Genomic DNA, 17,556 nt, shown 5'->3' with positions numbered 1-17,556 from the left:
TGCAGGTCACCAGCCTCACTTCTCCTCCAGAGCTATCTGAAACCAACGACCAGATATTTATCAGGATGACTGGAGATGAAGCAATTGGGGTTAAGTGACTTGCCCAAGGTCACACAGCTAGTGAGTGTCAAGTGTCTGAGGTGAGATTTGAACTTAGGTCCTCATGACTCCTGTACTGGTGCTCCATCCACTGCCTCACCTAGCTGCCTCTTACATTCATAGTAGGGAGGGAAGGAAGTCACTAGCATTTGGAAATATTGGGAAACACAAAGAACTCTGTCAGATTTGAATGCCTGCTCACAGGACCCTTCCTTCCCAAATCCACTGAACAGCATGGAAGCCAATGAAGAAGGCTGCCCGCCACCAGGGAACTATGACTGCTTGGACGTAGTGTCATTTGTTCTGCCTTTGCTCACTTTTCTTCCTCTGAAACAGTTACCCTCTGTGTCTGGAATCTCTGTCTTCTGGCACTTTCATCAAGAAAGATGGAATTTTGCTGAACAAATTTCTGTGAAAACACTGCATGTTAGATGGGATTAAAAAGTGAGCATCATGATCTATATTAAATGAAACCAATGATATATTTCTTCAATTTGGATCTGCAAATCTTAGTGATATATCTTTTTCAGCTATTGCAGTCATTAAAACCAACTATTAAAATAAACTGAACTTTGAATGAGACCTTCAGGTCATTGTATCACAAAGCATTAAACTGAAAATTTCAGAAAATAATGAAGCATGTTCAAAACCACTGCTCCCACTAAAAGATATATTAGTGAGATCAAAAGGGGTTTTCTGTACTATAAAATTTAATATCTTTTTAAATATTATAAATAAAACTATTTCACATTAGGTGGAGATTTAACTTGAACAACTGGTGGGCACTTAAGGAATAGTAATCAATAAACAAACACTTATTAAGTACTTACTATATGCCAGGCACTCTACTAAGTGCTGTAGATACAAGGAAAAATAAGAAATAGCCCTGCCCTCATGGCACTTATGTTCTAGTAGGGGAGATGACATCTAAATAAATAGGGATATAGAAAACAAACACAACATTGATTGACGATCTTCCCCAGTTGTCCTACTACTCAAATCTGCTGAGATGAAAAATAGAGGTGGGATGGGGGAGATAGCTGTATTTAAAAGGATATTTATTCACTGGACCATAGACTTAGAAATGAAAGAACCTTTATGGGGCCAGTGAGTCCATTTCACAGATGAAGAAACTGAGGAACAGTTTCCTTTGATAAGACAGAAAGAAAAATTAAAACATCCCCCTTTAGAGAATATTGAAAAAAGAAATGCTACATATGGAAGGAACTGATGAGTTCATTCTTCAAATATTTAAGTGGACCAACCCTACATTTACTTTTCTCAACTATGATATTCTGAGAAGCAAAAATCAAACAGTTTTGTATGTGCTTGTAGGAAGATGGGGGAGGGAGGGTGGAAAGGAGAATGGGGTGTCAGTGCTTAGAAGAAAAGCAAGCTCTTTATCCTGCTGCTTCCCCCCCACCTCCTTTTTAGGATGATAGTGCCCTTTGCTCCAGGCCTGATGCCAGACATGATAAAATAAAGAAATTACAAAGAGCCTGGCTTCCCTGTGATCTCCCTCCAAATCCAAGGTGTTGTTTTAACAGCTCAGCTGGCTCCGTGTTTGAAACCAACTGAAATTTTCTGCTGGATTGGCAGTTCTGGGACCTTTTTCTCTATCCTGTCCAAGTGATGATGGGAGTGGGAGTGGAAGTGGGGACAGGGGAGTGAAAGAATCTAATAAAGGGAAGGGGCTTGCTTTCCTGAGTCAAGCTGAATTCTCTAGCGAACAGCTTAATTCATTGCTGCTCAGCTGAAAGCATCAGAAGCTGATTAATGTTATCAGGCAAGGAACTCCGCAGTCCCTTAATGGCCCATCTGTTCTACCTGAACACCCACTTCTCTAGACTTGTCTCTAACCCCAGGTCTTAGCTTGACCTCTGCCATTTGTTTACATAAAATAGTGAAAAGCACCAAATTAAAAGGGCTGAACTGGAGCAGGGGAGGCTGGTAATTCTATCCACTGAGGTTGGGTGGATGCTATTATGTGAATCTCTTTGATGAATGATAAGAGTAATGTCACAAGGGAGGACATCATGAATGGCTGCTCAGCACGGTCATCAGATTGTTGTCCCAGAGTTATGCTGCTTTCCTGGATTCAACACAGACTCCGTGTTACCTACGTTGTCTTTGTTGGGAGGGAATGACTCTTACCTGCAGTTGACCATCCAATCACCCTTTTCTCTATTTAGTCATTAGGGGAAAATAAAGATTTACCGTGAAAGGTGAGGCAGTGTGGAGTACGGAACAGAGAGTGAACCAGGAAAAGCAGGGTTCCAGTTTCATCTCTTGTACATGACATTGTGTGTTATAACCTCTCAGTCTGTTATGCAATTTGCAGAAAAGGTACCGACCAATATTGGTAGGAGTTTCCTCAGTATGGAGTTCCCTGAAAATCACTGGTCCAGTCCCTAATTTTAGCATAAAGGGATAGTGTAGACTACTGGACAGCATGCTGGGATATCATTCAAAAAAAAAAAAAAACAAACCATGATATACTGGAGAGAGTGCTAGATTTGGAGCCAAAGGACCTAAATCCTTATTACCTTAACCTTTCTGATCTTTATTTTCTTCATCTATAAAATGAGAGCATTGGATTAGGTTACTTCTAAGATCGTTTCCATCCATAAAACCTAGGGAATAGATGATCTAAATTTCCTTACAGGTCTGAAATTCTATGATGCTAAAATGAATAAAAGGTCCAAGGAAGCATCATGATAGTGCATTGACTCTCATTTAAAAGCTCATGACCCCTTGAGATGATGGTCCAAGAGGTTTATGCTAAAAATTGTTTAATGGTACTTTGTCCAGGAAATAATTACAGAATATTGTGAGTAGTGATGGGGTGCTTGGGTGCATGTGCTTGGGCTCCAGTTCTAAAATCTTACAACCTTAGAGGAGTATAGGTAAATATAGGTTTATATAGGATATTCCATAGTAAAGCATGTACCAAACAGGCTAACAAGCTGTTTTGGGGTGGGATTAGGGAGTGGTTAGTCCTCAAAGGAACATGCACTTTTGGTATTTTACTTGGAGTTCACTGGGAAATAGCCCAAGGTGGGGCTACCTGAAGGTGTGGTTTTAGGCCTGAAATGTCACTAAGTCAATTAACGGTCAGGGCTGGCTCAGACATACCAGGTTGTCCTCATCAATGTCTTGTCAGACAAGATAAATGTAAGGGAGTATATGTATGTCTTAGTCTAGGATACATACGATTGGTCAGTGAATAGCAAATGTTGTTATGACCCAGTGCATAGACTGTTCAGTCAGTACACAGCTGGTTCAGACTAATAAATTCTATAGGTGCAGCTGGCTGCTGTAGCAGGAAAGGAGATAATGGTTGTTGCCAGGGCAGGCTGTGTCCTTTGGCTGGGGAGAAACTGCCTGGGATAGTATTTTGAGGCTAGGGAGAAATGTGATTTTTAGAAAGAAATGTGATTTTAGAATTGGGGCCCAAGCACATGCTCTCCAGCACCCCATCAAGTAGTATATTAAATTACCCTAGGGGTTCACAACATTTTTTTTTTTTTAAAGAGAATTCATAGAATTTTTATTTTTTTTTTTGGCAAGTGCTGAGTTTGAATTCAGCGGGTTGTTGTTCAGTCATGTCTGACTCTTCTGGACTCTGTGTGGGCTCTTCTTGTCAAAGATAGTGGAGTATTTTACTATTTCCTCCTCCAGTGGATTAAGGCAACCAGAAGTTAAGTCAGTTGCCCAAAGTCACACAACTACCGAATGCCCAAGGCTGGATTTGAACTCAGATCTTCCTGAATCCAGGCTCAGCAATCTATTCACTGAGCCATCTAGTTGCCTCTTGAAATCTGAGGTACTGGGCTTTAATTCTATTTGTTTTTTTAATTATTCATGACCCATGTTAAGCTATTTAACTAACCTCTCTGGGCTTAATTTTCTTCTTTGTAAAATGATAGGATTGAATTAAGGTCCTTTCCACTTTTAAATCTATGCTCATAGGCTTTCCTAGTAACCAGGAAACTGCTCACCACACCCACAGAAGAATCCCTTTCAGCTTGGGTGATTTCAGTGCACTCCTGTTCAATGCTGAGTTGTTTTTCAAGAGAAGCACATGAGGCTGCTATCACCACAGTAACTCACCAGCTTGTTCTCTTCGAATGTTGCCTCTTTAACTGTGTGTGTGTGTGTGTGTGTGTGTGTGTGTGTGTGTGTGTGTGTGTGTGTTTGTAAAATCTTTAGCACTCTAGATTTGGGAGTTTCTTTTTATCTTTTTGTAAACTTTTCTCTAATCACTTCAGCTCAGTCTCTATACTCTGTCCTCATTCCTAACACAGACATTTACTCACCAAACATGAAGTTAGCATGGAGAAGTATTTTGGATGTTATTACTGAAATGATAGGGGTTTATTCTTCCCTTTTTCTGGGCTTGACAAGAGATCCTGAACTCTCTCTCTCTCTCTCTCTGTCCTCTTTCCTTCTCTCTCTTCTCTTTCTTCTCTCTATCCTTCCCTCTCTTTTTCTCTCTCCCCTCTCTTTTCCTTTCTCCTTCTCTATCTTTTTCTCCTTACTTCTCTCTCCTTTCTCTCCTGTGTCTCTCTTGCAACCAATTTAGAATTCTAGTCTTATCCTCTCATATTTTAGCATATTCCTTTGTCAGAATCTTTCATTATCCCCACCCCCCACCCATCACAGAATACCCTGTTAGAGCTAGAAGAGGGCTTAGAGGTCATATAGTTCAACCCCTTATCTTAGAGATGAGGAAATTGAGACCCAGCTAAGTACAGTGTATTTGACCAAAGTCACAGTCCATGGCAAACCTCAGGACTTAAGCCTCAGGTCATAGGTCATAGATTTAGAGACAAAAGGCTCTTTAGAACTCATCTAATCCAGCCTCTTCATTCTTACAGATGAATCACATCTCCACATCACACTCTTTCTCATTCATGGAAGAAGTTCTTCCCTCAAACACATCACAATGTACTGATAACTTAAGAGTCCTGTAGAGAAGTCTGGGGCTCAGAGTCTTTAATGGACTTACCCATGTTCACATAGTGAGTAATCATAGAGGTAAGATTTGAATCTGGGTCTTTCCTGACTACAAATGCAACACTGTGCCATGTTGACTTTGGTGGGTAGCATTAACCATGTTACTATGTGATACAATATAATATGATCAATATTTATTAAGTGTTAACAGTGTGCCAGGCACTGTGCTAAGCACTCTACACCCACCTTCATCTCCTCCAGGGCAAAATCAGGGTTGTATAGGGATGATGTAGGTTTTGAGAGATGTCAGATGAACTAGGATTATATCTCCTTCAGAGAGGGGTTAAAAGGCCAGGGAGATACTCAAGCATCAGATGGTCAGGGAGCACAGGGAACCCCTTTTTACTGTTTCCCTTACCTTAACGTTGCTTCACTTTTTCACCAAACATTTGGTATTAAAGTGATTACTATGTACCAGGCCTTGAGAATACACAAAGGCAAAACCAAAACAATTCCTATCTTCTAGAATGACCTGTGCTTTAGGAATATCACTCTGGTATCTGTGTGGAGAATAGATCAGAAAGTCAATAAGTCAGGCACAAAGCTTGGTTAATTGTCTATTTTGCACCAGGCACTGTGCTAAGCACTGGGAATGGAAGAAAAAGGCAAAAGACTTTCCCTGCCCTCCAGGAATTCACAATCTAGGAGAATGGTGATTTGCCATAATTCATCAGAGGGAAGTTGTTTGGGATGCCCATGGAGTCTTTAATTGAATTAGAGACCTTGTGAGTATGTCTTAAAGTTCTCAAAGTATATTCTACCATCCTTGTAAGTCAGCTACCAAAGGTGAACTTTCAATTGATCAGAGATCCTGTGGGAGATATTTTCTTTGGCATTGATTATTGTTGATGTCAGGAGTCAGATAATGAATTACTTGCTGCTTAATCTCTCTAATCTTCTCAAAATATCCTTGCAGCTCTCTGCTTCTGCATTTCACCTGACAATTGTTTTATACTCGTATCATTTGGTAATCAAAGAACTCAGTGATGAGGGTTCTACTAAATGATCTTCCTTTTCAGAGGACTCTTCTACTAAGCCAATGCTGAAACATTTTCCGTTCTCATTGCATCAAAACTTTCTACCCAGCTACATATTTCTTCAGTGGTAGCTTCTGTAGGAAAAGAAAGAGGGGAGGAATAGTAAGCCTTGAGCTCAAGAATGCCCCTCTGAAATAATCCTTTCTAAGAAAAAAAGAAGAATGTCATAGGGAGTGGGTACAAATTCACCTAACCTACTAGTTGGCTTCAGACCAGATCATGTTTGATATCCTAGCTATCCATCTATGTGAGCTATTGCGTCATCTGCCCTGTGGCTGTCTTATTTCACCTTGTACAGTATTAACCAAATCAGATCTTCAGAACAGTGCCCCTAGCTGTGGGGATTAAAATTGTCCTAATCTACAGTAAAAGAGACTGAGACAGAGCTCTGATCCAATGGTACTTTATTAAAGGGTCCTTGGTCCCCTTTAATGAAGTAGATCTCAGATCTTCCTAATAATCTGACATGTCTCCTTCATCTGGGACCTTATATTTATATAGTTTGATACCAAAATATGCAAAAAAGGCATAGTAAAATACAAGATTCTATTGGTTGACATATGACACGTAAGTTACAATAAGCAAAAATGATCTGTCAGCAAGATCATGAGTTGGGTGAGGCAAGGAATATCTCCACTGAATAGGTGGTCATCAGATGAATGGTTTCCCCCTTAGGGTAGGCAGAAGGAGATGTTACAAGCTATACATATGCTCTAAGAACATATAAGGTGGGGGGGATTTCCCTACCATGCCAGCACCCACTCTTGGTTTGGTCATGGAATTTGAGCAAAACAGGATAGAGATATCTTTGTCAGCATTCTTGTGGTTGGGGGTGGAGCCAAGATGGCGGAGTAGAAAGACGCAAATACACATAGCTCCGAACCCACAACCCATACAACATCTGTATAAAGTAACTCATGGCGAATTCTGGAGCAGTGAGGCCATAGAACAGTGGAGCGAAGGAGATTTCTGTTCCAGAGGGACCTGCAAACCTCTTGCAAAAGGTCCGTCGCGCTGCAGACGCGGAGCCCAGCCCAGACCTGCCGCGGCCGCGGCACTGAGAGGAACAGATCCGAGCAGGCTTCAGGGACGGGATCTCCAGCGGCCGCGCGGGTCCCTCCACCCACAGGTGACGGGGGTCGGTGAGAGAGTCTCTTTGGCGGGTCGAGAGGGGAGTGGGGTGCCCCCATAACTCAGGCCCCCTCGGGAGGCAGAAGCTGAGAAGCAGTGGCAGACCAGGGTTCCCCAAGCAGGCAGGAGCCTGGATCCATTGTGGAAGGTCTGTGCATAAACCCCCTGAGGGAACTGAGCCTGAGAGGCGGCCCTGTCCCAACCTGACCACCTGAACTTAATCTCACACTGAATAGCAGCCCTGCCCCCGCCCAAAGCCCTAAGGCTGGAAGCAGCATTTGAATCTCAGACCCCAAACACTGGCTGGGAGGACCAGGAGGCGAGGTGGGTGTGAGGAGAATATTCAGAGGTCAAGTCACTGGCTGGGAAAATGCCCAGAAAAGGGAAAAGAAATAAGACTATAGAAGGTTACTTTCTTGGTGAACAGATATCTCCTCCCTTCCTTTCTGATGAGGAAGAACAATGCTTACCATCAGGCAAAGACACAGAAGTCAAGGCTTCTATATCTCAGCCCACTCAATGGGCTCAGGCCATGGAAGAGCTCAAAAAGAATTTTGAAAATCAAGTTAGAGAGGTGGAGGAAAAGCTGGGAAGAGAAATGAGAGACATGAAGTCAAAGCATGAACAGCAGGTCAGCACCCTGCTACAGGAGACCCAAAAAAATGTTGAAGAAAATAACACCTTGAAAACTAGCCTAACTCAATTGGCAAAAGAGGTTCAAGAAGCCAATGAGGAGAAGAATGCTTTCAAAAGCAGAATTAGCCAGATGGAAAAGGAGATTCAAAAGCTCACTGAAGAAACTAGTTCTTTCAAAATTAGAATGGCACAGATGGAGGCTAATGACTTTATGAGAAAGCAAGAAATCACAAAACAAAACCAAAAGAATGGAAAAATGGAAGATAATGTGAAATATCTCATTGGAAAAACAACTGACCTGGAAAATAGATCCAGGAGAGACAATTTAAAAATTATGGGACTACCTGAAAGCCATGATCAAAAAAAGAGCCTAGACATCATCTTTCATGAAATTATCAAGGAAAACTGCCCTGAGATTCTAGAACCAGAGGGCAAAATAAATATTCAAGGAATCCACAGAACACCGCCTGAAAGAGATCCAAAAAGAGAAACTCCTAGGAACACTGTGGCCAAATTCCAGAGTTCCCAGGTCAAGGAGAAAATATTGCAAGCAGCTAGAAAGAAACAATTCAAGTATTGTGGAAATACAATCAGGATAACACAAGATCTAGCAGCCTCTACATTAACGGATCAAAGGGCATGGAATAGGATATTCCAGAAGTCAAAGGAACTAGGACTAAAACCAAGAATCACCTACCCAGCAAAACTGAGTATAATACTTCAGGGGAAAAATTGGTCTTTCAATGAAATAGAGGATTTTCAAGCATTCTTGATGAAAAGACCAGAGCTGAAAAGAAAATTTGACTTTCAAACACAAGAATGAAGAGAACCATGAAAAGATGAACAGCAAAGAGAAGTCATAAGGGACTTATTAAAGTTGAACTGTTTACATTCCTACATGGAAAGACAATATTTGTAACTCTTGAAACATTTCAGTATCTGGGTACTGGGTGGGATTACACACACACACATGCACACACGCACACACACATAGAGACAAAGTGCACAGAGTGAATTGAAGAGGATGGGATCATATCTTAAAAAAAGTGAAATCAAGCAGTGAGAGAGAAATATATTGGGAGGAGAAAGGGAGAAATTGAATGGGGCAAATTATCTCTCATAAAAGAGGCAAGCAAAAGACTCATTAGTGGAGGGATAAAGAGGGGAGGTGAGAGAAAAACATGAAGTCTGCTCTCATCACATTCCACTAAAGGAAAGAATAAAATGCACACTCATTTTGGTATGAAAACCTATCTTACAATACAGGAAAGTGGGGGATAAGGGGATAAGCAGGGTGGGGGGGATGATAGAAGGGAGGGCATGGGGAGGAGGGTGCAATTTGAGGTCGACACTCATGGGGAGGGATAGGATCAAAAGAGAATAGAAGTAATGGGGGACAGGATAGGATGGAGGGAAATATAGTTAGTCTTATACAACACAACTATTATGGAAGTCATTTGCAAAACTACACAGATTTGGCCTATATTGAATTGCTTGCCTTCCAAAGGGAAGGGGTGGAGAGGGCGAGAGGTAAAGAAGTTGGAACTCAAAGTGTTAGGATCAACTGTCGAGTAATGTTCTTGCCACTAGGAAACAAGAAATATAGGTAAAGGGGTATAGAAAGCTATCTGACCCTACAGGACAAAAGAGAAGACAGAGACAAGGGCAGAGAGGGATGATAAAAGAGAGAGCAGATTGGTCATAGGGGCAATTAGAATGCTTGGTGTTTGGGGGAGAGGGGATAAAAGGGGAGAAAATTTGTAACCCAAAATTTTGTGAAAATGAATGTTAAAAGTTAAATAAATAAATTTAATAAAAAAAAAAAAAGAAAGCATTCTTGTGGTTGCATAAGTGAGTGCCATAGCTAGTAACCAAGTAATGAACAATACATTATAGAGCCCACCTATTAAAATCTATATTCCTGTGTAACTTATACAAAGTATGGATTAATGCATTACTTATTCTTATTATTAGGTGATTGACTAGATATTACTAGATCACTAGAAGAATATATTAAATAATTACTAACAATCTTTACTCCTTATAAAATCATAATAAACTAATATTGGTTAGAATTTGAGTCAAGGTCTTCAATGAATCATTTCTTTCATAGTTCCTGCAGCAGTTAATATATTCAGAATTGGAACTCCTATACTGGTGTTGAGCTGTCTCGTTTGGTGAATAAATGGGTCATCTACTTTAGCCATCTTGCCATCTGCCCTGCTACTATGGGTACCTTTTCTCCTTCCACTACTTTTAAATTCTCCTCTGAGCACTGTAATCAAATTAATGCTACCATTGTTTCTAGAAAAAAAAAGGCATATTGACTAGTTGATCTATGGATCATCCCCATGATTTCCCAGGTCAAAACTCTTTTTCCTGGCTACCCCTCCCCAATGTGTGTGTTGCTAGAATATAAGCTCCTTAAGGGCAGGGTTTATCTTACTTTGTTTTATCCCTATCACCTAACAGCACATAGTAAGTACTAAATAAGTGCCATCCATCCATCCATCCATCCATCCATCCATCCATCCATCCATCCATCCATCCATCCACTGATTCATCCATCCATCCATTCATTCAGTCATATGCAATATCAGCTCTCTGCTAGTGTGAAGAACAGAGAGACTAACTAGCTGCTGGAGTCTTAGCTTCCCATTTCTGAATTAAAAATCACCTCTTCTACCTTAAGAGTTGGATTCTTCCCTGGTTCCTAAGCTCTTGGTTAAATTTCATCATCTCCAACTACCCGATAACTTCTACAGGGCTTAATTATTTAAAGGCCCCAGGGGTGTGATTTTAATCCTGCAGTGGCTAAAATCCATCAGAAAATTCCATCAGAGAAAGCTCTTCTCATTTTGTAAAGGGATGACTGTGTATTAACTCTTTGTTACCATAATATGTCATCACTGATTATTATGTTCTATGACTACACCCACCAGGTTGGGGAGAAGTGCAAGTGTGTGGGAGAAAATAAAATATTCCCTCATTACAAAAGATTAAAAGACTCAACTGACTTCATTCTTTTTATAGGGATGCAGCTACAGACTATGCTGCTGACTTTGTCTAAATATCTTAGAAATATATACCATTGCTCACAGCAAAACCTATAGGCATTGATGGAATGTCAACTCAAAAAATTGTTGGATATAAAAGACAGCACCTATTGATGATGAGCCAGGCTAGTCAGAGAGACAGAAAGGAGTATATAACGTGGCTTTATCTATAGAAATGACTTTAAAAGGGGTGCATTTTCATGTGGTTTGCCATTGCACTGGAAGAGCTGCTGGGTCTTTCCGTCTGACTTCAATCAATTTATTTTCCTTTTCTGTCATATTAACCAATCTGATTAGGTGTGAGGCAGTACCTGAGGCAGTACCTCAGAGTTGTTTTAATTTGCCTTTCTCTAATCAATTTGGAACATTTTTTAATATAGCTCTAGATAACTTTGATTACTTTGTCTGAAAACTGCCTGTTTATGTCGTTTGACCATTTATCAATTGGGGCATGTCTTATATTTTTACAAATCTGTCTATGATTTATCAAAGTCATTATTACTATTAAATTTCACATTTCTAGTCCTAACTTAATTTCCCTTTTTTTGGTGTTGTTCATTTCTGCCCCCTACTTTCTTTATTTCTCAAGTTTCCTTTACCCTTTTCTCTTTTTTCTGTTTGATTATTGTAATTTGTTGTATATTCCTGTTAAGGCTTATATTAAAAAAAAAAAAATTGCTCATTTTTAATTTGGTCAGGCCCTTATCTGTAAATAGGCAGTTGGGACCAACTTACATGAAAGCTTTTTTTTAAGCCTGAATCAGGACTTAAAATACAATGCCATTAATAATTTAAAACTTTTTTATTGAGCTAAAACCATTTTCCTCCCTATAGAGACCATGGTCGAAGAAACATGGAACTGAGATGAAACTGAATTGAAAGTACGGTACTGCAGTGTCAGCTCAGCAGAAACCATCCCTTACAAGGGATGTGTATTTAGACAGACATGCAATCAATACATTCTTTGATTACTGACCAAATGAAAAGAAAGTAACACTAAAATACTTTTTATTGAGTTCAGAGTCAGTTATATTAATAAAATATTGACATAAAGCTAAAGCAGTAAAAGTTTTAAAATACTAATTTTATCACTTTTCATTCATTGATATTAAAGATTTTTTTTCTTTTGGGTTAATTACTTTAATCATATTTGAACTTCTAGTTTTCCTATTCAATGAATATATTTAAAATCATTTCATTATTTCTTAATCCTTAATAATTCAGACAACATTCAATAATAGTCAGACAGGTAACAATGACTGGACAGTCATCAGTGATTAACCAAGAGTAGCCCTGCTATTTGGGGGAGGGAGCTGGCCACCAGGAACTAGGACTGGAAATAAATTCTTGCCTATGTAGAAGTCCAGGGGTAAAAATCTAGAGACCTGGAGGGAATAGGGCATCATACTAGTAAGGGTAGAAGGAGGTGAAGTTGGGTAGCAAAATGTGGGCCTAATATAGAGTTGGTCAAGAACTGAATAAATCAAATTGCAGAGTGTTAAAGTGAGTTAAAACTGTCAGTCAAGAAAGCCAAGGAAAACAGATCCAATAGAAAGCAAAACTTATTATTGATTGACAGATTGTTGCCTCAGTCTGAACTCTGGCATAAACTCATTTCCAGCGGATGGGCTCATGTTGGCCAGATCCCCTTTTGTGTCTTATTCTTTGATTTTGTAGTAGGACTGCCAGAAGCTAGACTCAGACTTCCCCAACACTGAGGTTCCTACTGCTATGTTGCATATGGATTGGACTATTTCTCTACATAGTTTTTGGTTTCTACATTTGGACCTTAATATATCTATTTCATTGGCTCATATACAGTCAGTAGAATATAGTGGACAGTGTTCTGAAGTCAGGAAGAATTAGGTTTAAGTCCTGCTTCAGGCACTTGCTAAAATTGTGACCCTCAGCAAGTCCATCCACCAGGGTCTCTGGGTCTCAGCTGGTAAAAATAAAGGAGTTGGATTCAATGGCCTCCAACGTCTCTTCCAGATTTTAATCTATGATCCTATTGTGACTTCCTTGTGGCTGGATTTGGGCTGACTTACTTGAGGGAACTTCAAGTTACTCAAGACTTTTGTTGCTGTTGAATGATTTCAGTCTTGTCTGATTCTTTGTGATCCCATTTGAGGTTTTCTTGGCAAAGATACTCGAGTGGTTTGCCATTGCTTGCCATTTCTTTCTCTAGCTCATTTTACAAATGAGGAAACTGAAGCAAACAGGATTAAGTGACTTGCCCAAGGTCACACAGCTAGTAAATGTCTACGGCTGGATTTGAACCCAGTAAAATGAGTCTACCTGGAGTCTACCTGCCTCCAGGCCCTGTACTCTATTCACTAGGAGTGGTGTTTCTTCTACCCTGGGAAAAAAGAAGTTATCAGGATCTTGAGATTGGAGGACAGAATCTTCCATTAGAATAATAGTTTTAAAAAATGTTGAGAGAAAATATTGGGAGAAGGAGGGGTGGAGAGGCTCTCTCTCCTTTCCTCTCTACTCCTCCATGTGTACTTTGGACAGTACTTTGAACAGAAGCGGCAGCAGGGCTCTCTGTTGCCGCCCTTTTCAATCCCATGCCTGGAGGAGATTGAAGAGATCAAAGCTAATGGTGATCCTTAATTTTTGCCCTGACTCTCCTTAGCAAGATATGCCTGGTGCCTGCTTCTGAGAAGATCTATTCATTCTGTAAAAGGCTGCACCTGAGTGGTCTAGCCTTATTCCTTATAAACACATTTGGTTGACCCTGTCCTTTGCATGTCCCTGAGTTCCTTTGTTTGTAGTTTGAGGGTTAGGAGAAGCTCTGGGAGTCACACCGGAAAGAATGACTTTTCCTAGTGCAGGACTGGGATCCCAATCCCTCCCCAATCTATCGTTACAGAGTTTTCTTTCCCTAACTGGGGGAGGAGGGAAATCAAGAAAATTTCCTGTTTCATAAATATACTTCTAAGGACAAAATTACTACAAACCTATGCATTTCAGCCTGCCACATTAGACCACAGTACTAACTCACTGGAATACATGGTATTACATTATTATCTCATATAATACAAACCCTAGCCCTTCTGAAACTCACTTCCTTGGTGAAATGGGGATAAAATAAAACCTCCTTCTTAAGGTTGTTGTGAAGATCAAATGAGATAATGTATGTAAAGTGCTTTGAAAAACCTTTAAGCTCTATATATGTCCCAAATGTCTCAGTGCAATTTTCTGCTTTAATAGCTTAAAACTGCACTAAGACTTTTAGGACACCTCATATATAAATGTGATTTATTATTAATTATAACAATAATAATAACAACAAAAATATTAAAAGCATTTTAAAAGGCAGGACCCATGTCATTCCATTCTTTATTACTGCCTTGGTTCTTAGCATGTAGTGATGCATCCAATAAAAACTTAATAAATATGTGTTAAATATTTGAGTGAATGAATAAATGAATTAATTAATGTCTAATATTATGTTTGACATCTCAGCATCACTACCATTAACTGAATTCCCATAGGTGGGGGTCCTGATTGTGAAAACACATCACCTTTCTTAGTACATTTTATTCTGGCCATAAATGGTAGTAGAGAAAGCAATCTTGTGAGTTTCTGGAAAGCTAGTTTGTAGCATAAAAACTAGTGCCTTGCTGGATAAATGCAAATTTTTGAGATACTTAGAAAATATCCTTTAATGGCTGTCCCTGACTTTCCACTTCTCTTAGTAAAGATAAACATAGAAGACAATCAATTGATGTTGTTTATAGTAAAAAAGTTGGTGTCCATCATAACATGAAGCTAGTCTTTCATTAAGCTTTCTAAAGTGCCTTGGTAGGATCTGACTTTTTTGTTGGTCTAGCTAGAGGTTTGTTAGAGATCTGTCTACTGCGTTCATGTTGTCTATCATCAGAACTTAATTATATTTTATTTTTAGGTTACCCTCATTTCCCAATATACTTTTCTTCCCTTCCAGAGGGGCCATCATCCATAAGAAATAATAAAATAGAAAGGAGTGTGTATGTGTGTGTATGTGTGTGTGTGTGTATGTGTGTTTGTGGGGGAGTATGGTTCAATAAAACTAAAAAATCAACCAAGTCTAACTGTATATATTGTTCCACATCCATGAATTCCTCCTTCCCTACTTCTGCAATGAGAAGGAGGCACATTATTAAATCTCTCCTTCAGGGTCAAGCTTGAGCATTACAATTTCTATTTCCATTTGGTTGGGATTGTTGTTTTTATTTTTTGCTTATCTATGAATATTTTGTATCCTTCTTACTCCCTCCTCCTCCCCATCATCATCACAGTGGAATGTAAATTCTTTTAAAGTTGAGATTGTTTCATGTGTGTCCTTGTAGCCTCTATGTTTAGTACAGCAAGACAATTGTCATGTACCAGGAACTTAAATGTTTGTTAAATGGACAGATCATTGTACAATCTAATGTTCAAATCCTATCAATTATATCTCTACAGTAGAGATAAGGACTGAACTTTTCATTTCATTGGTACAGGGAATTCTCAGGGGAAGAAACTCTGTTTACCAACGCAGTTCAGCAACGTATAGTCTTAGAGCAGAGATGTCAAACCTACCTTGCAACACTGCCAAGTACTGCTGACCCATGTCTTATCCTCATAAGTTTGGGATCTTAATTCTTTTCCACAAACTCTCCTTTCTTTAGGCTAGAGTGCTAGATGGTTTGCCAGTTCTATGGCAAATCCCACAATAACTTAATTTCTCTGGGTCCTTCATCTGAAACACACACATGAACACACAAATGAAGGCAACTTATTTACCATTCTTCACCTTCATGAAGATTGTGCTCATTCACCTCTCTTGTTTCTGTTTGAGGGAGGTTTAAAAAGAACCTTTACCACTCAGAGAAAGGTGCTGAATTATCAAGGTATAAAACCTCTAGTTCTTTCTATACCCAGAGATCAGAGAGGTTAAAATGCCACAGGGCACTCTCTTCTCCCTTTCTCTATCTGTCATCCCCTGACACTCTCTTCTCTATTAATTTCATCTCTCTCTGGAAAGATGAGAAAACAGAATTTTAAAAAACCTGTTCAGGTTGTGGTCCTCTGACTGAGCCAACAAATCAGGATGCTAAATTATGAATAGCTTAATGCTATCTGCCCATTAGGGGCAGGAGAAAAGCCATAAACTTATTTACTATGCCTATAAAAGTGATGGTGGGCACTCCACTACAATGGAATACAAAAATCCAAACCTTCTGTATTTGACCCAAAGTTCAGTGGACTTTCAGAAGGAAGGAGTAGATGATCTTCAGAAACCCAACCTGTCAATGTCAGCTCACAAACTATACCACATATCACTGTACAACCATCAGATAGTACTAACTTATTATCCTGACAGAGTCTAATAAAATTGAGCCAGTGATATATTAGAGGAAGTCTCCACATGGAAGCACCCATTCCCTGAACTCTCTTCTCCCTAGTGATTCACTTTTTTGTTACTTATTAAAATCTTCATAATTCAGGTGCTAATGTTTCAAACTTCAGTTTGGGGTTTATCAGTTTCAGTGTTTTTCAGGGAGTTCTACCTCAGGGGATTTTTAAGCTACATTAATAAGCCTCAAACACACATACATTTCTTCTGATTGCTTGGGAATGAAAATAGTTCATGAATCAGAGTGACAAAAACAAGGTGCCATAAACTCATTTAAACCTATAATTGGATCATCTCTTCTTTCCAGAGTCACTTATATATTTCCCAATAAATTAGCATGATTATACCAAGAGCCAAGATACCATCAATTTTTACTTTAAACTAAAGAGAAGATGATTTGATGGATGTGTTTCTGATAAGCAGGAGGTTGCTCAGGGTTTGTGCAGAGCATTCATCCATTGAGTATTCAAGCCCCAAGTCTGACCTATTGATTTCCAGGTTGCATTAGCAGAGCAAAGACTGAAATGTTCTAATTTTTTCATGGTCAGCTAGGATCATAGGATATCAAGGGCAAACTGGCTTTATAGACTAGTCCTTGATGCATTCACATATAATTTCTGTCTGGTTTCAGCCTTTAGATCATATACAGATATTCTCTAACCACATGGGAGCTAGCTTCTGGACATGAATGAGAACGCGTTGTGCTGTGTGTGTAATAATGAAAAGTCTTCTAATTGGCTGCAAATCCAGAAGAACTGATGAGTCAGAATTGAGAGTGCAGGTTCATCCTACCCATTTTGGCTACAAAGAGGCTAGACTGAACTAGATAAGGGGAAGAGTAGCTTGCTCAGTGGCTCTACCCCCAGGCAATGATGGTTGTAAGTACATGGCTACCACTGTCTCTTTGTGTTTAGGTAAACAAGTACTCTGGAGTTTATAAGTCCAGGTATTGGCCCTGTTAATTCAGAATATACAAAGTTCCATCAGAATATTAGTCTCTTGACGCTCTATGAACTCTGCCTGCAAGTATGAGTAGAAGTTGGGGAAGTAGTACCAGAGAGGCTGCTACAAGGTGATCAAATAACCTTATAGGACATGGATTTCAACCTCATGTTTTACAGATGAGGAAACTGAGGCCATTAGAGGTAAAATGACTAGGCCTTAATCATATAATATCTAATAGTATCTAATA

General features: G+C 39.5%; 1 long non-coding RNA gene across 2 annotated transcripts in view; it reads right to left on the bottom strand.

Moving 5' to 3' along the window:
- Positions 1 to 17,556, bottom strand: part of LOC140524043 (uncharacterized) — a 74,356-nt gene that overhangs the window by 19,304 nt on the left and 37,496 nt on the right. The window contains exons 3-4 of one of the 2 annotated variants that reach the window (XR_011973548.1): positions 15,548 to 15,707; positions 5,320 to 6,229 (exon numbers count right to left, since the gene is read on the bottom strand). This is a non-coding gene — a long non-coding RNA (uncharacterized lncRNA). Of the gene's footprint in view, positions 1 to 5,319; positions 6,230 to 15,547; positions 15,708 to 17,556 lie in introns of those variants that run through there. The other variant, XR_011973547.1, reaches the window with a different exon arrangement.

Source organism: Notamacropus eugenii, chromosome 2, assembly GCF_028372415.1.
Source record: "Notamacropus eugenii isolate mMacEug1 chromosome 2, mMacEug1.pri_v2, whole genome shotgun sequence".
NCBI lineage: Eukaryota > Metazoa > Chordata > Mammalia > Diprotodontia > Macropodidae > Notamacropus > Notamacropus eugenii.
The sequence above is the reverse complement of the archived record's forward strand: the minus strand, read 5'-3'. Positions and strand labels throughout refer to the sequence as shown.